Below are 9,467 nucleotides of genomic sequence, written 5' to 3'. Positions count from 1 at the left end.
AGACGGATTTCTGCCCTCTTGAAGTGATAGGTGTAGACTCAGGGGAGGCTCAGCAGCAGGTCAGGAGGAGGGGGCATGGAAGAATGAGTGAGGAATTCACACACATGGCCTACCTGTGCCTTCAGAGCCCTATCCTGGAGCCTCCCCTTGAAGATGGAGTGCTTCTGGCCATGGCTCACTATGGCTGGCTGGATCAGATAACCCCGGTTCATGAGGGGCAGCATGGCCCTCTGCTATGCTGCAGCCAAGCATTTAGGCTCCCCCAGAGCTCAGTGGTAAGCCAGAGCGCCATGTCTCAGAAGGATAGTAGTTACTTGTTGGCCAGAGAATCACTTGGTTGTGAACCCTGAGTTTCCCTGCCATACTTTTCTTATTAGGACTTGCCACAAACTTCATTAGCACTCTGCTATGCCACAGGCCCCCCACGGTTCCCCAATATGCCACAGACAGACAGACACCTCAAGCACCATTGGATCTGCCAGGTCATGGGGCCTGGTAGGAGAACCATTCTCCCAGCTGGAGAAACTTCACTTGCTCTCGGCCCAACCCAAAGCTAGGTGGTCTTCTAGGTCAGTCAGTACATGGTTTGGAACAAGATGCCCTAAATGGCATTTTTGCCTGGAATTGGGTCTTAGTGGTAAGGGATTAAAAATGTGGTAATTTGTTCTACATTATGGAGGAAATATTCTGACCTGATCAGACCCCTCAACCCCCAGGAATTTACCAAGACCCCCCCCTTTCTTTTTGCATTTTCACATGATTTATCTCCCACCTCTGACTCACAGATGTCTTATCAAGGCATCTAGAGAAACTGCTGACTCCAGGCTCGATCAGCATGATGCTGTCAGTGTGAGGGAACACTGTGGTGGCGAGGGCAGTGTCCCTGTGAGCCAGGTGGTGGCACAGAGCTGGTCAGCTATGATATTCAGCTGAAGATGAACTCTTTCTGAAGTTCTTTGTTCATCAAAATAGAAGGAAAAAAATGAATTCACTAGAGCAAAGGATTCATACCAAATGTGAGGAGCTGGATGAATTTGCTTGAGCAAGAAGACCATCTCTGGAACAGCACCTGCAGTTGGAGACATCACTTTTGAAAGCTTACAGCAATCCAGAGACTTCTTGGTGTCTTGCACTGGTCAAGCTGAGCTGTGGTAGGAATCACTATGACTTCACTCTCAAGTCTTTGATGATAGTTACACTGATTTCTACATTCCCCCTAGGAATACGGTTCTACTTTTGATTTACCATTTTGGTGGGGGGCGGGATTCCAATGGCTTGTGCTTGTCCTATCCCACTATGGTCGCTCTCACCCCACACATCAGAGTGCCATTGTGGGAGGGATGTCTCCTTCAAAATATATCCATTTCAACTATTCACTCAAAATACTTCTGGGTTGGCTTTGAGATTCCACTGTCTACTGTGGTGCAAATTTGGTCTATCAATTATCCCCATTGGTTGGGAGACCACATGCTTTTCTTTTGCCCCCAGAAATTGGACTTAGCTTGGAGCCAGTATCCTACAGAACTCCCCTCCCCAAGTTTGGGTATTTTTCTTTTCCTTCTATAGTTCCCAGATAAATGGACACAGATCCCTTTGGGGGAAGGCCAAGGAAGGTTCACGATATGCATTAAGTGTTAAAATAAGGTTTCCCTTCAGAGATATTTGGCTTACTCTCCACTGAAGGTCTGGAAATTAGTGGGAGATTTTGACTCCACCTTGGCAGCTTGAGACAGACCTGTTTGCCCAACCAGAAGTCTTTAGTTATGGTTATAGCTAGGTAATATCTTAGGGACTGTCTGGTCTTCATTCTTGGGACCCAGTGGTTGATTAGCCACAGCTTGAGGTCTGGTTTCCATGCCCATGACCACTGCGATGACTCCTCTACTTTGTTCCTTGTATCTATCTCTGCTGCTGAGATCAGGCTGCTCATTTTCACAGCAGCTCTCCCAACCAGCATTCCAGGCCTAGAGAGGAAAGCCAGCAGAGCCTCACCCATGTATGTCTCATAGCAAGGAGCAAGACCACCGTCTGGGTCCTGTTGGAGGACAGGGAGAGGGTGGATGGGCTGGATGCATGCAAGGGACCCAATAAAGCATTCTTTTCTCCTGAGATCCATGAGTTCCTGCTTTCTTGGGTATTTGGTCTTTTTAATATAATTTAGCATGGGTCAACGTTTGGTCCAGATTTGTACTATCCACCCCCTACCCCGCAATGATTAAAAACTGTATCTAGCTGTTTGAGCTTCCGCATTACATGTAGATCTCCGGTGAGCAAACATATCCATAAATATCACCTGAAGCAAAATTATATTCCACCTATCTTGGTCTGTTTAAACAGCTTTTAAAAATCTTCCACACATTTTCCCTATAGTTTCTGACAATGTGTATTAGCTAGTGCATACCGTTTCTTCCAGGTGTGACTCTTCTTTTTCCTGATCTGATTCTGCCTCTCATCCCCTGAGCTATGTTGGGTGTGGATTCTGGTTATTGGCAGATCAATAGTGTAGTGTGGGACAGGGTCTGGGTCTCAATTTTATGACTTGATGGTGCCAAAACCCTAAAACTCAGGGAGGCTGTCTCTTTCATTAAACTTATGAGAAAATGGGATTTGTGCACCAAAAACCCAACTTACTGATTTTTAATGAGAAATTGAACCATCCAGGAGACTGGACCCGTGTGTTGGCCTGAAAAGCAAATTCTTCCCTTCTTCTGAAAGGAAAAGTTGTTTGGCAAGGTTAGAACAAGGGAGACAAACTTTAGTTCAATCCCAGCTTTCCTAGCCAGAGGAGTTGGAGCTTGCTGCTTAAATTCCCCGAACTGAGCTGCCTCATCATTGTTTAAATCCTTTTGCTAGGATTTATAGACTGCCTATCACATGTAACAATTCTACATTCTGGGTACATACCCATGAACAAAACAGACATAGACTCCTCCCCCAGAGAGCTTACAGTCTAGTGGGGGAGACAAACATTAAACACACACACCAATAAATGTATAATGGCGAATATATGTGTTAAGTACTACAAAGCAGAACAACGGGAGAGAATACCAGCAGGCTGTGGGACTCGAATTAGATTGGGGCTCTCAGGAGCCAACCTGAAGGCATTGATGCTTGAGCTGAGATCAGACGGGTGTTAGAGGAAGGGGAAGAGCGTACCAGGCAGAAGGAACAATCCATGCAAGGGTCTGTGTCAGGCTGTAACAGAGGGATGGAATGAAAGCTCGTGTGGATGGTGCATGGTCAACGAGGGCACTGTGGCATCACACTACGAGGTCCAGAAGGGGGTGAGGCTAGACCATGGAAGGACATTTGCACTGAACCCCAAGAGCAGTGGTGCATCAGTTAGGATCAGTGGTTACTGGAACTGATAGAGGAGCCCTCCCATGATGGTAGTCTAAAGCAAGACAGAGTTATTTCTTCCTCAGGAAGAGGTCTGTAGGCAGTAGGAGATCTGGACATGGCCCACCTGGGGCTGGCATGACAATTCTAGGATGTTGTCAAAAGGAAGGCTCCTCTGGATCTCTGCTCTGTCCTGCCAACCCAAGCAGTAGCAGTTGACCCCAAGTGCAACATCATGAATAGAAGAACTAAAATGGTAATACAGCTGTCAAACAACAGTCAGCTGTATCCTCGTTGTAGAGAGTCAACAGAGAATAGCTGTATCCTCGTTGTAGAGAGTCAACAGAGAATGCCTAACGTTGACAATAAAAAATAGTGTCTATATATTTTTAATCTATCAATCATCTATCTATCCATCCACCCGTCTATTCATCCATTTAGCTATCATTCATTTATTTTATTTACAGAGGTTGCTACCGGAAGTGAATAGACAAGAACGGTCTGTCTGTAGGTGGGGTGGGGGGTGGGTCTGGTCTCTGGTTTTCCTGGTTCTGGTCTCCCTGAGACTGTCCAGGGGTGAGAATCCTTTAAATTTCCTTTGCTGGTCATTTATGTGGCTCTCACTTGAAACAAAAATGCCTACCGAGGGACCCCCAACTCCTTCTGTTTCAGGAACCACCTATCAGGAATTGGGTCATATCCCCTTCACCCAGGCAAATTTGAGCTCCGTTGCTGAATTACAGTGGCAAGCATGAGGATGATGGAACTCAGCCTTTAGCAGTATCTGTCTTCGGGAGGCTGTGGTTGTATGCCTGGAGCTAGCTCAGGGCAGGAGGTCCAGTCCTGGAACCCATGAGGCTCTGTCCTCTGGCCTCAGAACGGATATGGTTCACAAATGGCTCTTTCCTATTATTTCCAAAGGGTAATGAGATACGGCAGCTACTGTACCCTCCTCCTCAGAGGACATGGCACACGTGCGGACAAAGGGACGCTCCTGGCACTTGCCATACCTACCCAGGTGGTAGCGTTACGACAGGAGATGAGTCTATGGATTCCTGGCCTGACTTAATGGTGTAGTCAACTGCTCTGGCCACTGGCTTTTTAATGGCTTGAATAGTACATCCAGGTCCAGGATGGGATACGGCCCTGAGGATTCAACTGGCTGTGGTCATTTCCAACCCAATTCAACACGCTGGTTTCACACTAAACTTCTTTGGTTCTACCAAACCGCCATGAGAATTCTCATTGGAACAAGGCTGCAGACAAAGCCAGGGTCCTGTCTGAGACCCACCTGAGGCAGGCAGAGGACCTATGGAGAAGACTCTGTTTTAGCATGGGCCCAGGCCTAGGGTAGTCCACAGCAGCCAGCACCCTGCTTCCAGCAGCCTGGGAGTGAGGGGTGCCAACAGAGCCAATCACTTCTCACCTGCAGTGGAAGCTTCTGCTGCCCTGCCCAGGCCCCCTCTACCGTGAGGACCCACCTCCCAGGTGCTCTGAGTTTGTTAGCTCACAGCTGTCCCTTATCCGAAGAATTGCCCTGAGTCAAATGGAAGCCGCCTCACCTGGGAGGCAAAACGCTTCCTAATCCCTTCCCTAGTCCTTGGCCCATGACTGACTGGCCGGCCCTGGCCTCAGGGTGTGACTAACCTATGGGCAAGTTTGTGTCTCAGAGTTTCCCTGTGGAATCCAACTAAAGTCAGACTCTAGTCAAGAGCACACTCTTATTTTTACCCCTGCCTTATTCTGTATCCCTTCCTCCCCTTCCGCCAAGAGCACCCCCCTCCCTCATAAATCACTTGCACAAGAATCCCCATCTCAGACTAAGGAGCGTACCTAAGACCCTCAGGTGTCCTGCTGTGTGGACTCTGCCATTGGAAGAGAAATTTCGCTGGGGCTCTTCTTTTCTACCAGGGCAAGATGTATGGTTTTGGAACAGTTGGAGTCAAATTACTCAGGTTATGTGGGTGATTGCCCAGTACATCAGCCCCTGCAGAATAAATTGGTGGTGGGTCTTACTCAGGAAGTTGCTCAGAGACACAGTATCCCAGATTTCACGGGGTCTGACCAGAGAACACAATTCACAGCCATCGGCTTTAAGTGTGGGCCCAGAATCCATCCTGTCTGCCAAGCAGCTGGTGAGGTGGAAACACGGAGTGGGCACCTGAGAGCCAGCTCAGAACTCCCGAATACAAACAGGCAGCACAGTGGCCCATGGTTCTACTTTGGGCTGTTCAACTTCTCCATGGTTGCTCCATTTACGGCGCTGGTCCCCCCATCACACACCTCCATGGAGGAAATGGTGACCAGTATCTACCTCCTTGGGTTATCGTAAGGGTTCAATCGAGACCGCGCAGGTAGAGCTCGTAGCACAACCTGGCACACGCCAAGCTCTGAGACGCTCGGCTCTCAGCTGGTACCATGGTTGTTACCATCTCTTGGAACTAGAGGATCCATCCCAGGGCCACTCACACACGGCTCTTCTCCAAGGTGGGAGACCCTGGTATCTCTCCCTTCCCTCGAGGTGAGGTGGCCAGCACAAATCTCTACCCCTACCCCTGACAGCCATCTTGCCAACTCTCATCCTATGGGAGACAGTCAGCATGGCCTCCTGACCCACAAGCCGGCTGATGTTTAGCTCCTGGGGTGGGGCCAGGCTCTCCCCAAAGCCCCATGGCCATGGAGTGAGGGGAATTGGATGCAGCCTTTGGAACGATGAAACTTGCTTCTACAGGCATAGTGAAATGGGAAGGAAATGTTTGAAAATGAGTCACGGTGTGTAACTGGCAGGTCCACACCGGAAGAACAGTTGGTACGAGTCAGAGATGAGGCTGTGTCTTTCATTCTACAGCACGATGTTATTGGTGGAACTCCACCTGGGTGGAGGGAGGCAAGGTATGCCTGGAAAGAAAGGCCTCAATGTCTAGATGTGACACTCAGAGGTTTTCATTTTTGTTCTTCCTAACAATTGTATGTAATTTGTGATGTCCTACTGATCAGTACCTTTCCTACAGACACTACTGGTCTATGGCAGATTCATCTTATTGGCTGCTCCTAGGAAGCATAACGTCCTCCTTGTGGAAACGTCTATAAAAATATCAGGTTTGGGGCGCCTGATCGGTTGAGCGTCTGACTTTTGATTTTGGCTCAGATCATGATCTCAGGGTCCTGGGATGGAGCCCCGTGTCACACTTCATGCTCAGAGGGAAGGCTGCTAGTCCCTCTCTCTCACTCTCTCTCTCTCTCTCTGCCTCTCACCTCACTCTCTCTCAAATAAATAAATGAAAAATCTTTTTAAAAAAAATATCAGGCTCGGGCGCCTGGGTGGCTCAGTTGGTTAAGCGACTGCCTTCGGCTCAGGTCATGATCCCGGAGTCCCGGGATGGAGTCCCACATCGGGCTCCCGGCTCGGCGGGGAGTCTGCTTCTCCCTCTGACCCTCTTCCCTCTCGTGCTGTTTCTCTCTCTCTCTCTCTCTCTCAAATAAATAAATAAATAAAATCTTTAAAAAAAAATCAGGCTTTGCCCTAAAGCTTAGTGGGTGCCACATGAAACCACTTCTCTGACAGGGGGAGGGGAGGAAACAATGAAGGGCTTATTTTTGCCTAGGTAATTAACCAGGTTCTCAACTGTGACTCAGTGTCAGCTCTGGGCCAACAAGGCAAAGGAGATCCTAATTAGTACCCCCACAGCCCCTGTCGATGGCTTGTGGAAGATGGTACACCTCAGAGGGAGGTACAGCCTTTGGTATAAAACCTACCAAAACCAGGGACGTCATCCTTGAACCCAACAAGATGACGTGAATTATGACCTATCTTGGTTTGTAGAACATCTTAGCTTGATCCAACTGAAAAGGAAACATCTCAATCTCTCATTATATAAGAAGCTGATACGAGCTGGAAGGGCAAGAAGGCTAGAACATAAAAGAACAAGGGAAATAGACTTCACAAAGTAGCAACCAGTTCAATATTTGGAGACAGTGATCTCTTAACTGTTTAGGGAAACTTCCCCCTGCCTGGGTGTGGGACCAGGTGTCCTTATTTAACCAGCCCTTTATTGTTGCTGAGATAGATGAGCCCCAGAGTCATCCTCTTGTTTTCTGTTGGGTAATGGCCATTTGTGCCCATCTGTTCCCAATGAATAGCCAGGGGCAAGGGGTAGACTATATCAGGGGGGCCCTTGGAGAGTCACGCGAAGCCAGCTAGGGTGGTGGTGGGCCGGGATGGTGGGAAGAAGGGTTTTGGTCTTTGGGACATTGGACGTCTTCCTTCCCTTGTGAACACCTGGACGTGCTATACAGCTGCTAGGAAGAACACTGTGCTCTAAGTCTTGGAAGAGTCCATTCCCCAAATTTATAAAATTTATAGGAGTTACAACTAGCCTAAACTATTTCTTCAGCTTTTGTATTTTGCCCGATGTCATCAGAATTTGTATATGCTTTTGGGTTTAGACTATTTCTGCTACGACTATAGGAAGCCCATCTTTCAATGCCCCAAATAAGAAAGGAAACATCGTATGGAATTACTGGATGTCCTTTCTGTCAACCAGTGGAGGATTAAGAGACAGAAGCAGGTTTAGGAGAGAAGGATGACAAGCTCATGTTTATGGACCATGACAGCAAGAGCCTCTCTTGTTGTCTACCGCTTGGGCATGGGAAACCACGTCCAGGAGCCGAGAAGGAGCGTGAGCAAAGTCATGAGAAGAGAGTGAAGAGACTGATGAACACCCCTTCTGATAATATCTGCCTCTGACAGTTCCGAATGGATCACTCACCACCTATACAAACATTCTCTTTCTTCTCTCAGAGCCTGCCAAGGAGAAGGGATTCTCTTCCGCTCTGGCTAAGAATTGCCCCGACACAGGAAGTGGCCCCAGGAAACGGACACCAGAAACTGGTGCGTGGCTGCCTCTGACGAGGGGGATGGGGGTGGGAGAGGTGGAGCAGACCCTTCCGTACAAATCCTTCTAAGTGTTATTTTGTTTTGATTGGAGGGGAAAGTATACATATATAGACTGATACAGGCAAGTAGATAGACACGTAGATATATAGATGTGGTCCTCGCCTCTGCCCTGGACCCAGCGCTCCCCGTCACATTCCCAGCTCAGTCCTGGGCTTCCCTCACCCCCCACCCCCCCTGTGGGTGGGACCTCAGAGACCAGCTCCTCAGGAGGTGGGCACGCAGAGGGTGAGGTGACAGCTGAGGCTGAGCTGGATGGTGCACAACCAGGACCCTTGAGGTCCTCCAGCTCCGGGTCTTTCCCTGGGGGGGTGGGGGGTGGGGTGGAGGTGCTCATCCCAACCCATCCAGCCTCCCAACCGCCAGCCTGGGGCTCTCAGCCAAATTCCACCAAAAAGCATCTGGCTTCTGGGGTCCAGGATCACTTGAGGGGATCTGGGGTCACTCCTTGAGGGGAGGAGCAGGGGAGACAGTCCTCCAGGAGAGCCTGGAGGAGGAGAGTGGTGTCAAGGCATCCCCGAGATGGGCCCTGTGACAGTGGTGACCCCTGACACCGTCGGGCTGGCAGACACCGTCCCTGCCAGACACCTCACCTGCGTTAGCTCCTTGACTCCCCATCAGTATTTATTACGAGGTAGGTACTATTATCCCCCCTGTTAACTTGAAAGAAACAAGTTAACGTTCAGAGTCTTTAGGCTCTGGCTCAGGGTTCAAACCATGACACACCGCCTATGAAATCCATGTTTTAGATCAGGGCACACAAAAATGTCAAGGGTTTAAGGTGAAACATAGGGAATGTTTGGAAGCAAGCTTGGCTGCTGCTGGATGTGCTGTACCCCCTGGCTTTCCTCGGGCACCAGGAGAAACCAAGAGAGGAGGGGAGAGGTGAGGGGGCTGAGGGAAGGGGAGCGAAGGGAAGGGGAGCGAAGGGAAGGGAAGGGGAGGGAAGGGAAGGGGAGGGAAGGGAAGGGGAGGGGGAAGAGGCTAGAAGCAGGGCGAAGCAGAGAAGCAGGTGCAGCCTCACTGGGGCTTGACAAGGCCCTCTGCCAGGACGGCTCCTAGCCCATGGGGGCGGGCGCCCTTTAGGATAAACCAGGTGACACCGTGGACATTGAGTTTACAATCGAGGCCGCACAGAGTGAGTGGGGCAGCGTGCGGATCTCTGCCCCAGATT

The sequence above is a fragment of the Callorhinus ursinus genome, unplaced genomic scaffold (assembly GCF_003265705.2).
Source record: "Callorhinus ursinus isolate GAN/ISIS: 27379988/994484 unplaced genomic scaffold, GSC_fseal_2.0 scaffold45, whole genome shotgun sequence".
Classification (NCBI taxonomy): domain Eukaryota; kingdom Metazoa; phylum Chordata; class Mammalia; order Carnivora; family Otariidae; genus Callorhinus; species Callorhinus ursinus.
The sequence above is the reverse complement of the archived record's forward strand: the minus strand, read 5'-3'. Positions refer to the sequence as shown.